Raw genomic sequence first — 23,655 nt, forward strand, 5'->3', positions numbered from 1 at the left:
CCTTTCCTTTTTTCTAGAAATTTATTTATTTATTTGAAAGAGTTACACAGAGACAGGAGGAGAGGCAGAGAGAGAGAGAGAGAGAGAGAGAGAGAGTTCTTCCATCTGATGGTTCACTCCCCAATTGGCTGTAATGGCCAGAGATGCACAGATCCAAAGCCAGGAGCCAGGGGCTTCTTCTGGGTCTCCCAAGTGGGTGCAGGGGCCCAAAGATTTCAGCCATCTTCTACTGCTTTGCCAGGCTACAGAAGAGAGCTGGATTGGAAGAGGAGCAGCCAGGTCTTGAACTGGCACCCATATGGGATGTCGGCGCTTCATGCCAGGGCATTAACCCGCTGCACTACAGCCAGCCTTGATAAATTTTCTTTTCTTTTTTTAAAGATTTATTTATTTACTTTGAAAGGAGTTACACAGAGAAGGAGAGGCAGAGAGAGTGAGAGAGAGAGAGAGAGAGAGAGAGAGAGAGAGAGAGAAGGAGATAGAGAGTTCTTCCATCCACTGGTTCACTCCCTAGATGGCTGCAACAGCTAGAGCTGCGCCAATCCAAAACCAAGAGCCAGGGGTTTCTTACGTGTCTCACATGCAGGTGAAAGTGCCCAAGGACTTGGGCCATCTTCTGCTGCTTTCCCAGGCTATATCAGAGAGCTGGATTGGAAGTGGAGCAGTCAGGACTCAAACCAGCGCCCATATGGGATGCTGGCACTGCAGGCGGCAGCTTTACCCACTACACCACAGTGCCAGGAGCAGAATCCTTTCGATTTTTGTTATATATACTCGTTGATATAAACTTTCCTCTTAACACTGATTTTGCTATATCCCATAAGTTTTGATATGCTGTGTTTTCATTGTTACTTATTTCAAGCATTTTAAAATTTCTCTTTCTATTTCTTCTATATCCAATTTTTATTCAGGAATATATTGCTTATTCTCCATGTGTTGTATATTTTCTAGAATGTCTTTGATTTTTATCTCCATCTGCATTCCACTGTGGTCATAAAAGTTACATGATATAGTTCCACTTTTTAAAATTTTGTTAGAACTTGTTTTATGATCATGTTTTACAGTTCATTGCAGGGAATGCTCCACTCATTGCAGGAAAAAGTGATACTTTCTACCCTACCCTCCCTCCCACCCTTCTTCCTCTTCCCTCTCCTATCCCCATTCTTATTTTTTATGAATATCTATTTCAGTTAACTTTATACTCATAAGATTAACCCTAGACTAAGTAAAGGATTCAATAAATATTGTGAAAAGAAAACACTGTTCCTCAGCAATAGAGACAAGGGCTATAAAAAAATCATCAAATCTCAAAATGTCAATTTTAATCCTATAGGTTATCTTTTAGGTACTCTATTAGTTATCACAAATAAGCAAAAACATATGGTATTTGTCTTTTTCAGACTGACTTATTTCACTAAATATGTGTCCAGTTGTGACCATCCTGTTGTAAACAATAGGATTTCAATTTTTATGGTGTAGTAGTCCATAATGTGTATTATACACCACAATTTCTTTATCCAGTCTTCAGTTGATGGATATCTGGGTTGATTCCATATCTTAGCTATTGTGAATTGAATTGCAATAAGCACAAAGGTACATATAATTCTTCCATATGCTGATTTCTTTTCATTTGGGTAAATTCCCAGGAATAGGATGACTGGGCCATGTGGTAGGTTTCTAGTCAGATTTCTGAGTTATCTCCATGCTACAGTGACTGTGTAAGTGTACATTCCCACCAGCAATGGATTAGGGTGGCTTTTCCCCCCCACATTCTTGCCAGCATGTTGTCTGTTGATTTCTTACAAGAATGATTCTAACAGTGATGAGGTGAAACATCATTGTGGTTTTGATTTGAATTTCCCTGATGGCTAGTTATCCTGAGCATTTTTTCATGCATCTGTTGGCCATTTGAATCTCCTTTCTTGAAAAACACCTTTTCAACTCCTCTGTCCATTTCTTGACTGGGTTGTTTGTTTTGTTGTTGAGTTTCCTGAGCTCTTTATAGACTCTGGATATTAATCCTTTATCAGTTTCATAGTTTGCAAATATTTTCTCCCATTCTGTTGGTTGCCTCTTCACTTTGCCGAGTGTTTTTGGTAGTACAGTAGCTTCTCAGCTAGATGTACTTCCATTTGTCAATTTTGATTGCCTGTGCTTCTGGGGTCTTTTCCAAGAAGTCTTTGCCTATGCCAATGTCTTACAGTGTTTTCCAATGTTCTCTAATAATTTGATGGTATCAGTTTGTAGATTTATGTCTTTGTTCCATTTTGAGTGGATTTTTGTGTAAGGTGTAAGATAGGGATCTCATTTCATACCTGCATGTGGAGACCCAGTTTCCCCAGCACCATTTTTTAAGAGACTGTCCTTGTTTCAGGATTTGACTTTACCTCCTTTATCAAAAATAAGTTGATTGTAGATGCATGGATCAATTTCTGGAGTTTCTATTATGTTCCATTGATCTACACATCTAACCTGGGTAGATCTTATTTCACCTTCATCTATCTATGAGATCATCCCTGTGTAAGTATTCTGGATTGGCTGATTTTTTTCTATTAGAATTTGGACTGTATCTATTTGTTCTCTCCTGGACTGCAATGTTTCTGTTAAAAAACATGTTAAGGGCCGGTGGTGTGGCCCAGTGGGTAAAAGCCCTGGCCTAAAGCTTTGGTATCCAATATGGGTGCCAATTCTAGTCCCAGTTGCCCCTCTTCCTATTCAGCTCTCTGCTGTGGCCTAGAAAGCAGTGGAGGATGGCCCAAATCCTTGGGCCCCTGCACCCTCATGGCAGACCTGGAGGAAGCTTCTGGCTCCTAGCTTTGGATTGGCGGAGCTCTGGCTGTTGCGGCCATCTGGGGAGTAAACCAACAGATGGAAGACTTCTCTGTCTCTACCTTTCTCTGTAACTATGTCTCTCAAATAAATAAAATAAATCTTCAAAAAAAAAAACCACACTAACCATATGGGTATGTTTTAAAAATGACCAGCCATTTATCTCTTGAAAATTTTAGGATAATCTCTGTATGTTTTACTTTTGAAAGTTTGACTATAGTGAGGATCTTTTTGATCATGCCTATTTGGGATTGAAGGTGCCTCCTGTATTTAGGTGTCCATACTTTCTCCAAATTAGGGGAATTTTCCAATATTATTTTATCAAATAGGATTTAAAAACTCTCCCATTTTTCCATTTTTTCACAAATTTCTAAGCCTAATGTATTTCATCTTTTGATAGTATCCCATAGATCATGAACACTTTTTCCATTTTCTCTGATCTTTACTAGCTTTGCTTTTTAATCTAACTGAAATATTTCCAAAGACTTGTTTTGCAGACCAGTTACTCTTTCTTCTGGCTCATCTGGTTTGTTGTTAAGACTTTCCATAGTGTTTTTTAAAATTTGGTTTATTGAATGTAGTTTTCTTTCTGAACCAGCAAACCAGCTTTCTGGGGACACACCCTGTGTGCTGCTTACTGGTTTGGATTGGATACAGCTACCTCAGGCCAAGCATCCAGTGAGCAATAGTATGAAACTTCCAGGTTCTGTGGGAGGAGCTGGAGCCCAGAGCTCAGGGTCACTGTGACTGGGAGAAGAGTCCAGAGTGACATCTAAGTAGTGGACAGCCTCTTTGGCTACAGTCAGTGGAGTGAGGGGATGTTGGCTCTCTCTGGTGTACTTGAAGTCCCATGTTTTCCATGGGCCAAGGTGAACTAGTCAATGCACAGCTCAGAATGAGCTCTTGAGGCCATCGTACTTCACCAATCCCGATGTGTTCACATTCCACAGCACTGTCTCTCTCTGCAATGTGCCCTTCATCCCCACTGTGAGATTTGCTCCCAGTGTGCAGTCAGACTGGGCAAGTGCACAGGAGCCCAGATTAAACCTGTAATTTTCCAAGTGTTCAGGGGAGATATCCCAGGGCATTTTCCAGCTGATCTGAGCCTGTTTGCTGCAGGAGAGTGCTAAATGGGTCTGAGATCCAGGACTGCAACTGCCCTGCTATGTCCAATTGGACCTGCTGAGCTGTGTTTCCCATTAGAATGTAGGACTTTGGGAGTCCTGGAAATAAGACAGAGAGGCAAAGCTTGTGAGTGGTTCCTCCTCTCAAGATAGCATATCCCCACCACAGTCCATGTTCTGAGGAGTGGGAAGTGGGGGAGGGAAACATGTGGGTTCCCCCTCTGAAATCCAGGAGACCTAAAGTTTCCAGAGACCACTTTTCATTGAGCTGCTGATGTGTAGCTGCTGGATACCTCTTCACATACTATCTCCTGGGCAATAGTCTGTGCAGATCCACACTAACATGTTTGAACTTGTTCCTCCTTCTCCCCTCTCCAACATGCTATGCCTGTTATCAAAATTCTGCTTGTGTCTTCTTGCTTTTGGTGCTCTTCTGGAAGTACTCATCTGTAGACATAGCTGCTGTGGAGTATCTCAGTAGAGGAGTGGGCAAACACTGTACTTCTCCATATGGCCAGCTTGAATCTCCAACTTCATTATTTAATTAGGTTTCCTCCCAACATCAAATCTGACATAGCAGAGAAAAAGACAGATGCTATGATCTCTGTTCAAAACTGCTTTAACAGAGCTAAGAATGAATAAGTGTTGGAAATTAATTCAGGATCCATCTATCACTCAATAAGCATCAGACAGCCTGGAGGAAACTTATCAAGAACTCAGATCCTTAGCATCTCTTGCATGTATTAGAATATCCCAACTAGAGAAGAAGCTTGTCTGATTGCTGGTGACAGAAGTCATTGTAGGAGAAAAAAATGAGTCTCTAGCCTCTAAGCATTCACAGCCAAGAAGCCAGCTGCCTAAGCACTGAGCATGCAGACTGAGAAAGAAGTAAGATTGCCTGGAGTCCAATCTTATCTACAATTGCCAGGTGCACACGGCATGATTCCCCAAATTTTAGCCTCAAGAGGACCCCCAGACCAACCCATATGCACATGCAGAGTACTCTGATAATCTGGGGGAAGCATCTACTCGCCTCTCACCTGGTCAAAATTCTGAAACCTTTGGCAATTGCTATTTATAAAGAATGCATTCATATCCCCATCTTATATCTGAGAAAATAAAACTATAGGTTACATGTTAATTACACTTCGTACTTATTCACTAGCTTCCTTTAATCCCAAACTTATGAAAATCGGACACATGTGAATCCAAATCCAAGAAATTGCTTTAATTTTTTTCAGATTTGTTCTTGACTTGATGTACTAACTTTGTTCCCTCCTTCTTCACAGAAGTCTCTAGCCTCAGATCCCCCCAACCTTAAGTGGCCTTCGGACTCTCTGAGGAGAATGACATAAATTGGCTTGTGTTCTCCATGTTAGGGATTCACATAGTGTGTGTTACATAATTCTGGCCACTACCTCTCCCTCAGTGATGTATTTGGAGTTCAGCACAGGCAACTATGGCACAAATTTCATGATGAGGTAAAATATATTGGAAGATTCAGATTTCCAACAGAAAGGTCTCTAAATTATCTACCAAACACTCTAATGCTAGGGTCCTATGATCTGTGCATGGGAGAAAAGATCACAAAATACACAGTGAAGAAGTATGGGGGAAAGTTATTGGTTCCATATAGTATATTAGTGAAATAGTATCTGAAATACTGTCCTATATTAATAATCGCTGTGGGCAGCAGTATCCTGCAAAGTTAATGTTTGTGTGGCATTTGTTAACTAAAGTTATGCCTAGTACACTTACTAATTAAATATGCTATATGGATAAATGGTGCTTCTGTGAAATAAGGGCAAAATGAATTTTACCCTTTGATACTGAGAAGCCTAATAGGAAAAGGTACACAAAAATCTCTACTAATTAAAAGTATGTTATAAAGTTTTACATATTGATCCACTAAGAATCATGGAGAGTCACGAATGTTTGCTGCAGCAGTTAAGATGTCACCTCTTGGGATGCCTGCATCCCATATCAGAAAATATGGGTTCAAGTCTTGACTCTGAATCTGATTCCAGCCGCTGCTAACATGTGCCCTGAAAGTCAGCAAGTATTGACTCCACTACTTTGATTCCTGCTTCCCATATGGGAGATCCAGGCAGAGCTCTATGCTCCTAGCTTCAGCCTGGCCCAGCCTTTACTGTTATGGCTATTTAAGAAGTGAATTAGTGAATGGAAGACCTCTGTCTCTATCTCCACTTTCAAATATATTTTTGAAATATTGTTTTTTAAGGAATATTTTATTTATTTATTTGAGAGGTAGAGTTACACACAGATAGAGGGAGAAATCGAGAGAAAGGTCTTCCTTCTGCTGATTCATTCCACAAATAGTCATAATGTCCAGAGCTGGGACAATCTGAAGCCAGGAGCAAGGAGCTTCTTCCAGGTTTCCCACAAAGGTGCAGGGGCATGAGCACTTGGGCCATCTTCCACTGCTTTGCCAGGCCATAGATAAAACTGGATTAGAAGAGGAGTAGACAGGACCCATATGGGATGCTGGTGCTGCAGGTGGAGGCTTAGCATACTACACCACAGTGCCAGCTTCTTAAATACATTTTTTTTTAAATCAGGAATTAGACAAAATGGGGAGTTAAGAGAGTGATGACAAGCTAGCTAAAATGTTTTCAAAATATGAGGGTGTAGTAAGTGATATAATGTGGTAGCATCAACCTCAAGAGTTTCAAATATCTTTATTATTCAGTGAATTTTAATAGTATTCATCAATAATTTTTAAAAAATTTTTTGTGGAAAGGCAGAGTGAGAAAGAGGAAAATACAGAGACATAAAGCAGTCTTCTAACCACCTGTTCATTCCCCAGAGGCCTACAATGGTCAGGGCTGGGACAAGCCAAAGCCAGTAGCCTGGAACTCTATCTGGGTTGCCCACAGGGGTAATAGAGGCCCAGGCACTTGGGCCACTCTCTGCTACTTTTCCAGGTGCATCATCAGGGACCTGGATCAGAAACAGTGCAGCTGGACATGAACCAGTACTCCCATATGGGATGCCAGCATTGCTGGTGGCAGCTTAACCTGTTGCTCCACAGCGCTAAGCCCTGGAAAGGAACTTTTTATTCTCACAATTTTTGACTCAACAATTATGACGCTGAAGGAAGGAGCTTCAATAATGGTAAAAACTGCACACATGGAAATTTGTGACAATACAACTCCAGGAGCTGTGCCTAGGATGATGTCCGGTACCTAGTAGAGTCACACAGATAATAAAAGTTTGTGAAATGACCGTCTAATGACAAAAAAGTAAACACAACTGAAGAGGCTAATATATTTCATCTGGGTAGATTTAAACTATTATATTGGGGCTGGCACTGTGGCATAGCAGGTAAAGCTGCCACCTGCAGTGCCGGCATCCCATATGGGCACCGGTTCAAGACCTGGCTGCTCCACTTCCAATCCAGCTCTCTGCTGTGGTCTGGGAGAGCAGTAGAAGGTGACCCAAGTCCTTGGGCCACTGCTCCCACATGGGAAGGCCCAGAGGAAGCTCCTGGCTCCTGGCTTTGGATCCGTACAGCCAATTGGGGAGTGAACTGCCAGATGGAAGACCTCTCTCTCTCTCTCTCTCTCTGCCTCTCCTCTGTGTAGCTCTGACTTTCAAATAAATAAATAAATAAATCTTTTAACAATGTAATGTTAAGCTTTTAAAAATAAACTATTATAGTATATATTTTTAATGCTATATCACATAGTCATTAAAACTAAGCTTTTGAGAACTATCAATATATGACATGGAATGATGTTTGGCCTAGCAGGTAAGATGCCTGTATCCTATATCATCCCATATCTGAGTGCGTGGGTTCAATACTCACCTCCAGCTTCCTGATAAGGAAGACCTTGAGAAGCAACAAATAATGACTCAAATAATTGAATCCTTGCCACACATGTGAGACCTGAATTGAGTTTCTGGCTCCTGGATTTTGCTCAGCCTGGGTTATTGCAGGCATCTGGGGAAGTGAACCAGTGAAGGAAAGTGCTCTCTTAAATAGCTAAACTTTAAAAATAAGACTGGATAAAACATTGTAGGTACATATAAAGCTTAAAAAATTAAAGGAGTTGCCTGTTTGTTTAAAGAGCAGTAATAATTACTTACATAAAATTAAAATCAGAATGGGAGAGGGAGTGGGAGATGGGAGGGTTGCGGGTGGGAGAGAAGTTATGGGGGGGGGAAGCCATTGTAATCCATAAACTGTACTTTGGAAAATTATATTTACTAAATAAAAGTGTTTATAATAAAAAATTAAAATCAGAAAAGATGAATTTTATGAAAAATACTTACCTGTTTAAGCAATAAATATTTTTCTTCTTCAAGGGAAAATTTAGCTGCAGAGTTTGTAGTACATAAAACTGAAAAATTTAACTGTATATTATATTAATGGTCTTGATACATGCTAAGGGAAAAGAAGTGAAATGAAATTGTCAGAAGGAAGGAATCTTCAATACTTTTAAACAATTTTAACCATTTAAACATTGAGATATAATGACATAGAAAGCACATTGTTATACTCTTTAATCATTATGACTTCTCCAAAACATTATGATGGTTTCAAAAACTACTTACTTCCTTTTAGATTATCTTGTAATATAGAAAATCATAGTAACATAATGGTCTATTATATAAAAAGTTTGGGTTTACTTTTATTCCAATGGTAAGAGTCAAATAAGTGAACATTATTTCCAATAAATATTTTCATTTATAAAAATATTAAGCACATGTCCAGATAAGTTAAATATATTAGTTAATATATTCAAAGGGATATTAATCTAATAAGTCTAGGGATCAGGGGGCTGGAGCTATGGCATAGCAGGTAAAGCCCCTGCCTGTAGTGCCAGCATCCCATTTGGGTGCCAGTTCAAGTCTCAGCTGCCCCATTTCTGGTCCAGCTCTCTGCTATGGCCTGAGGAAGCAGTGTAAGCTGGCTCAAGTCCTTCCCATGCACCCACATAGGAAGAAGTGGAGGAAGCCCCTGGCTCCTGTCTTTGAATCGGCACAGCTCCAGCTGTTTGGCCAAGTGGGCAGTGAAACCAGCAGACAGAAGACCTCTCCCTATCTCTCTGCCTCTCCTTCTCTATGTATCTCTGACTTGCAAATAAATAAAAAGATCTTTAAAAAATTCTAGGATTAGAACACTCAATTATTCTACTTTCTGCTTCTGGGTAAATATTTTGGATGTCATTTAATATATGATGAAGTTTTCTATTATGTGTCAGTTTAACTTACAGTTTCAAGTACCATTCTTAAATTTAAAATCAATGGAGTTCATCAAAGAATAATCAATTGAGTTAATCAATGATTAATTCTTTTTTAAAAAGACTTATTTATTTATTTGAAAGTCAGAGTTACACACAGAGAGAGAAAGGCCTTCCATTCACTAGTTCATTCTCAAATTGGCTGGAACAGCTGGAGCTGCGCTGATCTAAAGCCAGGGGCCAGGAGTTTCTTCCAGGTCTCCCACATGGGTGCAGGGGCCCAAGGACTTGGGCCATCTTCCACTGCTTTCCCAGGCCACAGCAGAGAGCTGGATCAGAAGTGGAGCAGCTGGGACTGGAACTGCCAGTATGGGATACTGGCAGTGCAGGTGGTGGCCTTACCCACTATGCCACAGTGCTGGCCCCAAGGAGTAACTTTTGAATGCCTTTAGATTCCACCTCTCTCTTCCATTTGCCATGATTTCCTAAGAGATTGACAAGAGAAATGTAATTTTTCTTGCAGAATTCTCCTATTCCTGTTTTCACGTGTTTCTATATTTTCTGTGTAGATGGATGGTGCTGTACATAGTTTTATATGTTCTCCTGATTTTTGTGATCTCATAAAAGCTCAGTAGAGTGCTTTGTTCTTTGCAGGGTCCTGATGTGCCAGGATCAAGATGCCCTGCTGGTGTGTACTGCAGAGCTGCTCAACCTTTCCCAGGTGCTGCCTCCATTTCTGGTCACATGCTGATGATTATGTGGCACTTGCTGTTTTCAAAGCTTCCACCAAAGCCAGCTTTGCAAAAACCATTATCTTTGAAAGAACATGTGATATTGGTGATTTCACTCATACCTCAGTAAGTTTGACCTTGAAAAGGACTGACATGTACAAATTTTTGTAGAATGAGAGTACCAGAAACTCATTCATTTCTGATAGCCACATACTCTTTATGTTTAAAAACTTTGTAAAAATCATTTGGCTGGCCGGTGCCATGCCTCAAAGGCTAATCCTCCACCTAGCGGCGCTGGCACACCAGGTTCTAGTCCTGGTCGGGGCGCCAGATTCTGTCCTGCTTGCCCCTCTTCCAAGCCAGCTCTCTGCTATGGCCAGGGAGTGCAGTGGAGGATGGCCCAAGTCCTTGGGCCCTGCACCCCATGGGAGACCAGGAGAAGCACCGGGCTCCTGGCTTCAGATCAGCATGATGTGCCGGCTGCAGCGCGCTGGTCTCGGTGGCCATTGGAGGGTGAACAAACGGCAAAAGGAAGACCTTTCTCTCTGTCTCTCTCTCTCTCACTGTCCACTCTGCCTGTCAAAATAAAAAAAAATCATTTGGCTGTGTCTACTAACAATCAACCACAAATACAAATATGTTGTGATCCAGTAATGCTATGTTTCGCTATACGCCCTAGACCTGTGCTTTGCAGTATGATAAATATACATCACATAGAGCTATTGGACACTTGAAATGTAATTTGTTTCACATGTTGTATAGACCATATTTTTCTTATATTTGATTAAAAGATATTAAAATTATTTGTAGTATTTTTCATTTTACTTTTTAGAATGTGTATACTACAGGGGCACACCTTGTGGTGTATTGTGTTAAGCCATTGTTTGAGACACTCAAACCTCATGCTGGAATGCCCAGAATCAAGTTTTGCTTCTTTTTCCAATACAGCTTCCTGTGGATGCCCACCCAAGGAGATAGAAGATGGTGGCTCAAGTGCTTGGTTCCCTAAGACTAAAATGGGACAGTTGGGTGGAGTTTCTGGCAACACTTCAGCCTGGCACAGCCCCTGCAGAAACACAGCAAGTACTCCAGGTTCTCTAGTAGATTCCATTACACTTTACTTATTTCTGCCTCCTCCCTGAACTCTTTACTCTGCAAAAACAGCTACACTCTCCCTACTTTTTGCTGTGTTCCCTAAACCCATAAGAGGGATAGGCCAGACATCACTACCCACTTGTATTTGTCTACAGATTTGATAGCTTAGCTTGTTGGATGCAGACCATGCTGGAGTTATAAGCAGATCATGAGTCTATTTGGATCTCATGGGTTCTGGAAGGATATTTGATATTTACAAGACAAATGACTGTTGCTTACTCTCTAGTGATTTTAACACCAAACAGATCACCTATCTTGTCTAAAGACCCAGGGATATCACAAGGGGTCCAGACATAAGTTGCATGCGTGGTTGACGATAGAGACAAGGAATGCAGAACGCTAGTCCAGCTCCATGAGCAGCTATACACATCAAAGAAAATAACAAATAAGTGAGTTCATATCCACAGGGCTCCCTGAACCAGCTGTGCTCCTTAGGCATCACAACACACACCAGACTCACAAACTAGACAGGCCAAACATACACTGAGATGCACAACCCATCACCCTGCACAGTGTGTGATATCAACCACAGTCACTCCATGCATCCCCATCTTATTTCTGAAGTTTTCAGCTACAGGAACTGAGTCCCAGAAAGCTATGCAGTGACCATTATTTCTGTGAACATGGCCATGGCTGTACCCAAAATGCACATGTCTCTCCCTCAAATGATGGTACCCTTTGGAGCTTGGGACTGACTGCCTGAAAGACCCTGTAGGCAGCAGAGGGGTTACCTCAGCCAGTAGAAGGTTCCTTTGCTGGAAACAAACTCCATGATGGGATCAGTAATATGACTTCAGACTGGATAAATAAGAGATGTTACTGAGTCTCTATGATTTGTCTGCTTCATTATATTGCTCAACTTTAATTGTATATTTGGTGAGGTCAAGTTGGGAGGCACAAAATCACTTATAATTCTTAAATCATCTTAATAGATTCAAGATTTTATCAATATTAAATTATTTTGTTTCTAAAAATGCTTTGACCTTGAAGTCAACACTTTTTATCTTTTTTGGGGTTACTTTTCAAGAAAGTAAATTTGTCTAAACATGTAACTGTATAAATGAGTAGCATCTTTTTTTCCTGTAATCTTATTCTTGCATTCCATGTGTGCATCTCATGATGAACACTTGAAATATGCCCAGGGCACATGCCTATGGCCAATAAACAGCAGTGGAGGTGGACAAAAGTAGTTTCAAGACTGTACTCAGGGTGGAAAATAGAAAAGCAACAACTATATTCAGATCGTCCATCATCTCAATTGTAGGCAAGTTACCTAGAAAGTGTCATGCCACCTTGATGAAGTGTTCCATCCTGAGTGGGTACATGCTGAGATACGAACTAATTATAAATCTAATGAGAAGGTGTGGGGAGCAACCCGGACTGGACTGAGTTACTGGAATTAAGACTTATTCTATGCATCTGCTCTCCCACAATATGGCGCTGGGAGAGAAGAAAACAGCTTCTACGCAGCTGCCTCTTGCCAACTTGAGTGATGACCTCCAGGAGCTGATCCTGCTCCTGATTGGAGGAGAGCAGCGTACTCGGCGTGTGGGCAGCCGAGTTAGGATTGGTGGAGGAGGACTATAAAGGAGGAGAGAGATGGCATGCACGAGGAACATCTAAGGGGAACATCTGAAGGAACACCTGTGCAGCCCCCGAGAGAGCCGGCCGGCGGTGTGCCGCTCCCCCGCGGAAGTGGGGAATGTGGCAGGGGGAACTGCCCTTCCACGGAGGTGGAAGGGTCGGTAGCCAACCCGGGAAGAACCAGCAGCAAACCCGGGGAGGGCCGAGCAGACGAAAGAACAACGCAGGGTCCTGTGTCGTTCCTCCGCGAAGATGGGGAGCGACAGAAGGCAAAAAGGAGTTTGTGAATGGGGAAGGGAAGTTCACAGAATTTAAATAAAACTGAGTGTTACCTTGAAGTGAGGGAGAATAATGAAACCAAAGAAGACTATATTAAAATGGATTTAAATCTACATTATTATAAGATAGTATAGAAATTTTTGTACTAGTGCCTTTGTTGTGGGGGTGGGGAAACTAGGTTATGCTTTACTCCATATTCTTGTCTCTAGATAAAAAGAATTCAAGGAAGTAGATAAAAGGATAAAAAAGGCAAAATTTATTTAAAGGGATAGTACACATTCACATGGGAATGTAGGCAACCTCAGGAGAAAATGACTATTGCAATTTAAAAGATTTGGTATTATCATTTATAGGATACGGGGTTGTGTCTGGGGTCAGCTCTCATTGAATATTCCAATTGAGTGCATTTAGGGTGGGGCTTGAGTGCTGCCCAATTCCATGTTTTTAGGGAACTCTTAAATGTGTCATTGTATCTGATGCCAGTGACTGGAGCACATGTTGAAAGTCCTAAGTGTCATGGCATCTGGTATATTATGGTAAATGATGCTCAAGTGCCTAAGGAAGAGTGAGTGTGCTAAGACTGCAACCATGTTGGATGCTTCTATTCAGCACAATCTTGGCAACTGTATACAGGTGTGGGGTTTGGGGAGTGGGTGTCTTCAGCACAGTTGATGATGGAATTTTCTGATCCAAGAGCTTGCTAGTTACCAGCCTATCTTTCCTCTACTTAGATTTTTGTATAATGTTTAAAGGAGTTCAAGAGAAGAAGGTCAATCTGCTGTAACTTCATGCTATGGCAGGGCATTGTTACTGTCTAGCGAGGAAATGAAAAACACTAACTGACCCAGAGATTTCATTTGATGGGCTAGAGGTTTTCTACTACTGACAATGAGCAGAATTTCTGCCTGACCAACACTGTACAACAAACTGTTGAATTCTCAAAGAAACAAATTTGACAATTCAGAGGCGCACACCGGAAAAGACAAGTGTAAGAACATTTTATTGCTTCACTGATGGTAGAAGATCATGGAACCACCTGGCTGGGTTAACATCTGGAGATGACTACCACTCAGTTAAATACTTATAATCTAATGCTTTAAGATTATATGATTATCAGAGGAGGCATATTTTTATTAAACATTTGTTTATTTGAAAGACAGAGTGACAGACAGGAAAGCAGAAAGCAAAGATGTTCCATCTGCTGGTTCATTCCCCAAGTGGCTGCAATGAACAGGGCTAGACCAAACCAAAGGCATAAGCCTGGATCTCAATTTTAATGTTCTACAATATTAGCAGGGGCCCAAGTATTTAAGTCATATTTTATGTTTTTCTGAGCATATTAGCAGGGAGCTGGATCAGAGGCAAAGCAGCCAGGATATGATTTAGTGCTCTGATGTAAGATGCTGGCCCATCATGCCACAAGACCAGCCACCACTCAGGAGATTCCTAAGCAAAGTACTGAAATAATGGTTTTATGCCTCCTGAATGCTTGCAGGAAAATGCAAAATGAGCAATGTATTAAAGAAAGTATTGGAAAACAGTATAAGAACAGAAGGATTTGGGAAATTTTCATCCTTTCTCTGTTACAACCAAGAGAATGCATATTGGTAACAGAACATCAGTGGGGCTGGCACTATGGTATAGAGGGTGAAGCTGCCATCTACAGTGCTGGCATCCCATATGGGCACTGGTTAAATTTCTGGCTGCTCCACTTCCAATCCAACTCTCTGCTACTGCCAGAGAAAGCAGTGGATTATAGCCCAAGTCTTTGGGCCCCTGCACTCGCATGGGAGACCTGGAAGAAGCTCCTGGCTCCTGGATTTAGATCTGCTCAGCTCTGGCCATCGCAGCCATTTGGGGAATGAAGCAGCAGGTGGAAGATTCTCTCTCTCCCTCCCTCTCTCTCTCTTTCTTCCCTGCCTCTGTAACTCTGCCTTTCAAATGAATAACTCTTAAAACCAGTGTGTTGTCTCTCTCTCTCTCTTATCTATGTATATATGCAAATATTTCTATGTGTGCTATATATAAGGTTCAGCAATCACTGATTTCCATCTGATAATCTATAAGACAACACACATTTATTACATAAATAGGTTTCCTATTCTTTTGAAAATTCCTGGAATATTTAGCTATGTCCAAGACATCAGTCAGAACCACAAAGTGGTGAAGATGGTCCACTCCCCAGTAACATTTGTCCTGGATTTTCTCAAACGCATTGTTGTTCTCTCTCTCTCCCTTTCTCTCTCTCTATATATATATATTTATATAGAGAATTTTATGTATTTTATATATTTATAAATATATTTAATATATTTTTGTATAAACAATATATAATTTTATCAATATTTGTATTTCTATTTTAATTTATATATAAATATATAAATTTTATATATAAATAGAATTATATGTTTTTTATATATAAGAAATTCTTTCTTAAAAATCTAATTTTTTTTTTGGTTCATAGAACCAGAGAGAGAGAGAGAGAGAGAGAGAATCTATCCACTGGCTCACTCTCCAAATGGCCATAACAGCCAGGGATGGTCCAGGCCAAAGCCAGGATACAGGAAACTCAGGTCTCCCATGTGGGTGCAAGGGCCCAAGCACTCAGGCCATCTTCTGTTTCTTTTCTAGTAACACCAGGATGGAGGTAGATTGGAAGTAGAGCAGCTGGGACTCGAACTGGTACCCACATGGGATGCTGGCAGTGCAGACAGTGGCCACACTGGCTACACCACAGCGCCAGCCCCTAGAACCAGTTTCTTGCATTACATCCTGTGAGAACTCATGGCTATCATAAATGTTTCAGAGCATTCAGGAGGCATGAATAAATGTTGCTGAAGACATTAAATTCAAAAAGTGAGAACACTAACAAGAGTGTCTATTGAAATTTACTTTGATGGTTTCTAGAGCTTTTTGTTGGAGGGGGGTCTATTTAATATGTGCTGATTTGTAAAGCTGCATCTGCAAGGAGATTAATCAACATTTATGTACAAAGCATACATTTCCACTGGAACACAAGACAAAAAGTTATTAGACTTGTCTTTTTTTAATGTTTTAAATACTTATTTAAAATTAAAGTTACAGAGAGAGCAAGAGAGAGGTTTTCCATGTGCTGGATCATTCTTCAAAAGGCACAATAGCCAGGGCTGGGCCAGGCTAAAGCCAGAAGCCAGGAGCTTCATCTGGGTCTCCCATGTGGGTGCAGGGGGCCAAGCATTTGGGTGATCTTCCAGTGCTTTTTTCGGGCCATTAGTAGAGAACTTGATTGGAAGTAAAACAGCCAGAATATGAAACATTGCGCATATGGGATGCCAGTGTTACAGATGGAGCTTTACCAGCTAAACTACAAGACTGGTCCCTAGACTTTTCCTTTTTCCTGAGTATCAAATGGGTCTCCTTGAGGAAGAATTTAGTTAATGTGATATCATTCCTGTTCTACTGTTGAAAGGCAGATGCAGTTAAAATTTGCCAAGGTTGTTTAAGATGGTGTTGAGGTGTCAGTGCACACTCTTGCAGAGTTATACTGCAACCTTTTAATGTGAAGGGAAACTGGGACTGAGAAGCTTTTGAAAAACCAATGAACAACAATTTTTCCCTAATACGTGTGTGTGTGTGTGTGTGTGTGTGTGTATTATACCCCACGGTGAAGGAATGGGTCAGAGACAGAAGGAAATCAAGAAAAGATGTAAGCGTTTTGCATGCTAGAGGATGGAAACATGGGGACATCAGAATGTGAGTGTGTGTTCTTCAGTAACAAAGTGGATACACCCTGAAGGTAGAGCTTGTGACAGTCACTGTTTAAAGTTCAATGATCACTAATTTCTGTCTGGTAATACGTAAGGCAACACATGTTTATTACATAACTAGTTTTCCTTATTCTGTTGCAAATTCACAGAATATTTAGTTGTGTCCATGACATCAGTCAGAGCCACAAAGTGGAGAAGATGGTCCACTCCCCTGCAGTTCTGTGTCCTGGAAATTTCTCAAGTCACTTGGAACTCAGTATTTATCTGTAAGGTGAGGACTTTTTTTTTGACAGGCAGAGTGGACAGAGAGAGAGAGAGAGAGACAGAGAGAAAGGTCTTCCTTTTTGCCGTTGGTTCACCCTCCAGTGGCTGCCATGGCCAGCGCATCATGCTGATCTGAAGCCAGGAGCCAGGTGCTTCTGGTCTCCCATGTGGGTGCAGGGCCCAAGCAATTGGGCCATCCTCCACTGCACTCCTGGGCCATAGCAGAGGGCTGGCCTGGAAGAGGGGCAACCGGGACAGAATCCTGCACCCCAACTGGGACTAGAACCCGGTGTGCCAACACCGCAAGGCAGAGGATTAGCCTACTGAGCTGCGGCGCCGGCCCAAGGTGAGGACTTTTGATAAGATTTTTAACAATAATGCTTGCTTAAACGTTGCTTGTAAAAATCTAATTAATCATTGCATATAAATAATAACAATAGAATATACTTAGTATAACTGACTCATTACTAACAGATTAACTAACCTAAACATATAACAAGAAATCTGAATATCGGCTCTATCTCTCACATTAAAACCATCTTGGAAATCATATCATTCTTTGCTAATATATAAAGGCACTGGTGTAGTTCTGTCAAAAGATGGACTGAAATCACAGAAATGAGAATGAGAGTCCCAAATCTAGATCACTCTTACATGTAGTCATGATGATTTTTGGAATAATATAACTATTATTAGCTATATTTACTGAGCATACACCACAGTCTTATGTTAGACTGTGGTTTATACTCATATTCAATGCAAACCAAATATAAATTCTTCCACTACACTGACTAAAATGCTGTACACAATATTGCATAAAGGGTAATGAATTTATTTTGTTTCTGCTAAAGAAATTAATGTCATTAACTTGCAATCTTGCACCGTCTGAATTCAATCATACACTAGTTAATAAATTTAATCAAGAGCAGTTTCAGTGAGGTTTGCTATGATGGAGACTGAGGTAATTTTAGGAGTATTAACTGTTTACAAACGTCTCTGGTACTGTAGAGTCTACAAACAAATTCACTTATTCCACAATATTTGCTGAGTGCCCACTATCCATTAGACATTTGTGTCATGGAAATACATCAAAGAAAAAGCTATTTGTTTACACACTGGAAGGGATGGACAGCAAATATACACATGAAAATGGGATTCACTTTCAGGAGGTAATGGAATAAACCTGCATGCCAAACCCTCCCACATTATTCATTGAATATTATGACAAAATGTATTTCCAACCTATTTCTTCCCACTCTGTGGAGGATATGGAAAAAATAATGTTGGAGAAACCAAGAGAGTTAGAAATAGCAGAGAGAATCCCAAGCCTGATGAAGATGGCTTCAAGGAGTTGACCCTGAGTTCTGGGAGGACATGCTAGACTGAGAAATGACTCTTGCCTGAGAAATCCAAGGACAAGAAGGGAGATGGGCTGAAGTGACTATGACAGCATAGGTGAGTGGGTTGCATTCTCTGGATCCTTGACAAATTCAAGGATCCAGCTCCACACATCATGTATGTAATCCTCTTGTGTATTACAAAGACACAGACAGAATCAACATTCCTAAAGTTCACTTTATGTTACTTTGTACAAAACAAAAAATAAGAAAGATGGTCAATGCTGAGCCAAGGAGATCAAAGGAGTCATAAGCAATAAGAGCTCTACAGTGATACCCACTTCCTGATGCATTAAATAACACTTAAAATGGCCCAGGTGGGAGCAGCTTTGGTGAGTGAGGAGCAGAGTGGTGCTCCCCAAGATCTATGTCCTTCTCCCTCAACAGAAACCAGAGTATTACTGAATATCAGCATTAGATATCTAAGAGAGTTTGGAGTATTCAAGAGATGAGAGAATATTTTCTGAAAGTTTGAAAATAAAATATTTGAAATGCTTAGCATTTCATCTAGTTCCAGGAAAAGATCAAACCCTTCTTCCTAATGAGATGTGCGCGAATGATTGAGAGGAAATTGGCACAAATGAGTGGCCTATATTTCATGGTACAACTCTTTCTATGACTTGATAGCACATGTAATTTCAGAACAGTTCAAATAAAACTAGCTTATAACATGAAAGTAAGATTAGAAATATAATAGGAAAAAATAAAGGTGTTTCCAAGAAGGTGACATTTGAGAAAAATCAGGAAAAAAAGGGACCCACATAATCAAAGTATGGGCAAGAGTTTTACACAAAGGTGGAACTATGAAGGACCAGTATTTTATTTTATTTTTTTTTATTTTTTTTAATCTTTTATTTAATGAATATAAATTTCCAAAGTACGACTCATGTGTTACAATGGCTTCCCCCCCATACCGTCCCTCCCACCCACAACCCTCCCCTTTCCCACTCCCTCTCCCCTTCCATTCACATCAAGATTCATTTTCGATTATCTTAATATACAGAAGATCAGCTTAGTATACCTTAAGTAAGTATTTCAACAGTTTGCTCCCACACAGAAACATAAAGTGAAAAATAATAGATGATTTTTTTTTAATGATGATGAAATCAGATCAGACCTATTGTCTTGTTTAATCCCAGTGAGAGTCAAGTTGGGAATTGATAATTTCTTTCTTTTTTTTTTTTTTTTTTTTTTTTTTACAGAAGATCAGTTTAGTGTACATTAAGTAAAGATTTCAGTCGTTTGCACCCCCATAGAAACACAAAGTGAAATATACTGTTTGAGTACTCGTTATAGCATTAAGCCTCAGTGTACAGCACGTTAAGGACAGAGATCCTACATGAGGAGTAAGTGCACAGTGACTCCTGTTGTTGACTTTACCAATTGACACTCCTGTTTATGGCATCAGTAATCTCCCTATGCACCAGTTATGAGTTTCCAAGGCTATGGAAGCCCCTTGAGTTCTCCGACTCTTATCTTGAGTGAGATACTCAGCAGACTCATAGAATGGCAGATGTCCTAAATAGCACTCTGGCCTCAGAATCAGCCCTAAAGGCACTCGGATCTGGCTGAAAAGCCCATGAGAGTATTTCAGGCATGGAAAGCCAAGACACTCTGGCAAAAAGATCTCTGTGAGTGAGATCCCAGTGGAAAGAACAGGTCTTCAAAGAGGGAGGTGCCTTTCTCTGAAGGGAGGAGAGAACCTCCACTTTGACTATGACCGTGTCTAAACAAGGACCAGTATTTTAATCCAGTTTTTGCCACTATAACAGAAAACCTGAAGTCTGATAATTTATGAAGAACAGACTCATTTCTGAGTTTTGAAAACTAGGGATTCCAAGTGCATGGCATCAGCATCTGCCCAGGGCATTCCTACTGCCTCATAACATGGTAGAGGGCAACATACGGTGAGAGAGAATGTATGAATCAAAATACTGGTTGGAACGTGCCCTTTAATCAGGAACACACTCATTCACTAACTATCCCTCTACTGCAATAATAGCCTTACTCAGTTCATGAAAGCAGAGCCTCCATGATGTAATCACCTCTTCAAGGTCACATAAGACTGTTACAAGGACTGTTAGATTTATTTAAAGATTTATTTTATTTATTTTATATAGAGAGGTAGAGACAGAGAGAGAGGTCTTCTATCCATTGGTTCACTCCCCAGATGGCCACAACGGCAAGAGCTGCACTGATCTAAAGCCAGGAGCTTCTTCCAGGTCTCCCACATGAGAGCAGGGGCCCAAGGACTTGGGCCATCCTCCACTGCTTTCCCAGGCCACAGCAGAGAGCTGGATCAGAAGAGGAGCAGCCAGGACTAGAACCAGTGCCCATATGGGATGCAAGCACTTCAGGCCAGGGCTTTAACCCACTGTGCCACAGAACCAGCCCCAGGACTATTAGATTTTAATGGAGGCAGTCAAGGTGGTGCTGTGGCTCATAGGCTAATCCTCCGCCTGAGGCGCTGGCACCCCGGGTTCTAGTCCTGGTTGGGGGGGCCAGTTCTGCCCCTGTTGCTCCTCTTCCAGTCCAGCTCTCTGCTGTGGCCTGGGAATGCAGTGGAGAATGGCCCAAGTCCTTAGGCTTGCACCCACATGGGAGACCAGGAGGAAGCACCTGACTCCTGACTTGAGGTCCACGCAGCACGCTGGCCACGTGGTGGCCATTTGGGGAGTGAACCAATGGAAGGAAGACCTTTCTCTCTGTCTCACTCTCTGTCTAACTGTCTAACTCTGCCTGTCAAAAAAAAAAAAAGGCAGATACCCTGACTCAAAACTGAGTGAGTCTCTATGTGAATCTCTATGTTGTAGCTAACACTTTGGATTTTTCTTAAAACATTACTTATTCATTGTTCCTAACAAAGCTTCATCACCCTAACAAATGTGACTCAACATTTATCAAGAGGAAATTTGCCAAAGTAGAGATACCCAGATCAAGTCAGTTTCAAAGGTATAGTGAGAACACACTGTGCTCTCACAGCAGCACTGTGCAGTGTTTGTGCCCCTGGACGTGAGTGCTGATGCTATTTCTGCATTGAAGTCTCATCTCTCTGGTTGGCCCCTCTAGCCTTGCATGCAACCTTCCAATCCGACATGTTATCCTTTCTAATGAAACATTAGGGACAGTGGTCCCTGCTCCACAAGCTACTGGGCCTCTGTAGCTGTTCCACCAAAACAGAGGCTGAGGCTCATACACACAACTGGGAGATTACCAGGAAGTGCTCTTTGTAGCAATACCTGTGAGGGAGCATGGGAAGCAGGACCCTACAAAGGCTGGGATGAAATGATGATATTCTTGCATGGACAGCCTCCGCTGCTGGATGCCCAGAGGCTGCCAGGCCCTTTGGAGACTGCTCAACATAAAGTACTATGTTGAATAAACCTTGGCTGCAGGATGTCTCTGTGTCAGGAGATGGAAAGGCTTGTGTAATGTAGCTCACTTTTGTCATCAATAGCTTCCAGGGAGGGATTCTGCCATCTTAAGTTACAGAAACAACAGCTGGCCACTGTGGGACTGGTATCTACATCCTGAGGGAAATGCCCAGTTTACACTGCAGTGTCCACCCCACATGATATAATTGAAGGGATTCTGCCAAAGAGAATAATCATACAAGAAGTCAGTATGGGTCAAGCAATCTAGCAATCACATCCTGGAGTCAATAGAAATATTCTGGTGAGTGTTAAAAGACAGAAGGGAGAGATCATCCACATCTTCACTATCTGACATTAGAAAATTGTTGGATTGGGCTGGCACTGTGTGGTAGCAGGTAAAGCCACAATGCCAGCATCCCAAATGGGCACTGGTTCAAGACCGAGCTGCTCCACTTCTGATCTAGCTCTCTGCTATGACCTGGGGAAGCAATACAAGATGGCCCAAGTTCTGGGGCTCCTGCACCCATATGGGAGTCCTGGAAGAAGCCACTGGCTCCTGGCTTCGCATTGGCAGAGCTCCGGCCATTACAGCAAATTGGGGAGTGAACCAGCAGATGGAAGACCTCTCTATCTCTGCCTCTCTTTCTCTCTCTGTGTAACTCTGACTTTGAAATAAATAAATATTTTTTTAAAAAAAGAAAAGTGATGGATCATTTATTAATAACTAGCAGGAGAGTGTCACCTATTATAGACAAAACTAATACTGAAGAGGGCGGCTGATAATGTTTACAGAGACCCAATTTTTACTTTCTTGTGAGATCCTTGAGTTAGTCCTTATAAGACTGTTCTTATGAAAGACAAATCTTATCCCCAAATCACTCTTTTGCTTCCTGTCTCAGCATACAATTTCTCCTCACAGAGATTCCCAACATTGTGATGCCATAGCACTGAGGCCCTCACTAGTGCTAAGCAAATGCTTGTGCCATGACCTTGAATATCCACAACTGTGACTTAAATAAATTTATTTTTCTTTATAAAATTGTCTGCTTCCATCTGCATGTGTACAAGTATGAAACACAACCCCTGCCTTAAACTTACAAAAAATCATCTCCAAATAGGTCAAGAATCTAAATCAATGATGTGCTACCATCAAATTACCAGAGGAGAACATTGGAGAAATTCTGCAAGATATCAGCATAGGCAAAGACTTCTTGAATAAGACCCCAGAAGCACAGCTAATACAAGCCAAAATAGACAAATGGGATTACATCGAGCTGAGAAGCTTCAACACTGCAAAAGAAACTCTCAGCAATGTGAAGTGGCAACAATAGAATGGAAAAAAAAACATTTGCACACTATGTAACTGATAAAGGATTAATATGTATAAAGAGCTCAAGAAATCCAACAACAAAACAAATGATCCAGTCAATAAATTGGCGAAGGATTTGAACAGACATTTTTCAAAAGAGGAATTTAAAATGGTGAACAGAAACATTAAGATTTAAGTGACACTATAGCCCAAATGGATCTAACAGATATCTACAGAACTTTTCATCCTACACATAAAGCATTTACATTCTTCTCAGAAGTACATGTAACCTTCTCTAGTATTGACCACATACTAGGCCATAAAGCAAGTCTCAGCAAATTCAAAAGAATTAGAATCATACCATGCAGCTTCTCAGACCATAAAGGAATGAAGTTGGATTAGCAACTCAGGAATCCCTAGAGCATACACAAACACATGGAGACTGAACAACATGCTCCTGAATGAACAATGGGTCATAGAAGAAATTAAAAGAAATCAAAAGAGCATGGTACTGGTACAGAAACAGATGGATAGACCAATGGAACAGAATTGAAACACCAGAAATCAATCCAAACATCTACAGCCAAGTTATATTTGATCAAGGATCCAAAACCAATCCCTGGAGTAAGGACAGTCTATTCAACAAATGGTGCTGG

General features: G+C 41.1%; 1 long non-coding RNA gene across 1 annotated transcript in view; it reads right to left on the reverse strand.

Annotated features, from left to right (window-relative positions):
- Positions 1-1,148: 1,148 nt before the first annotated feature.
- LOC138845446 (uncharacterized) overlaps positions 1,149-23,655 on the reverse strand; it is a 48,474-nt gene continuing 25,967 nt past the window's right edge. The window contains exons 3-4 of the long non-coding RNA XR_011382706.1: positions 8,250-8,361; positions 1,149-4,521 (exon numbers count right to left, since the gene is read on the reverse strand). This is a non-coding gene — a long non-coding RNA (uncharacterized lncRNA). The remainder of the gene's footprint in view (positions 4,522-8,249; positions 8,362-23,655) is intronic.

Source organism: Oryctolagus cuniculus, chromosome 15, assembly GCF_964237555.1.
Source record: "Oryctolagus cuniculus chromosome 15, mOryCun1.1, whole genome shotgun sequence".
NCBI lineage: Eukaryota > Metazoa > Chordata > Mammalia > Lagomorpha > Leporidae > Oryctolagus > Oryctolagus cuniculus.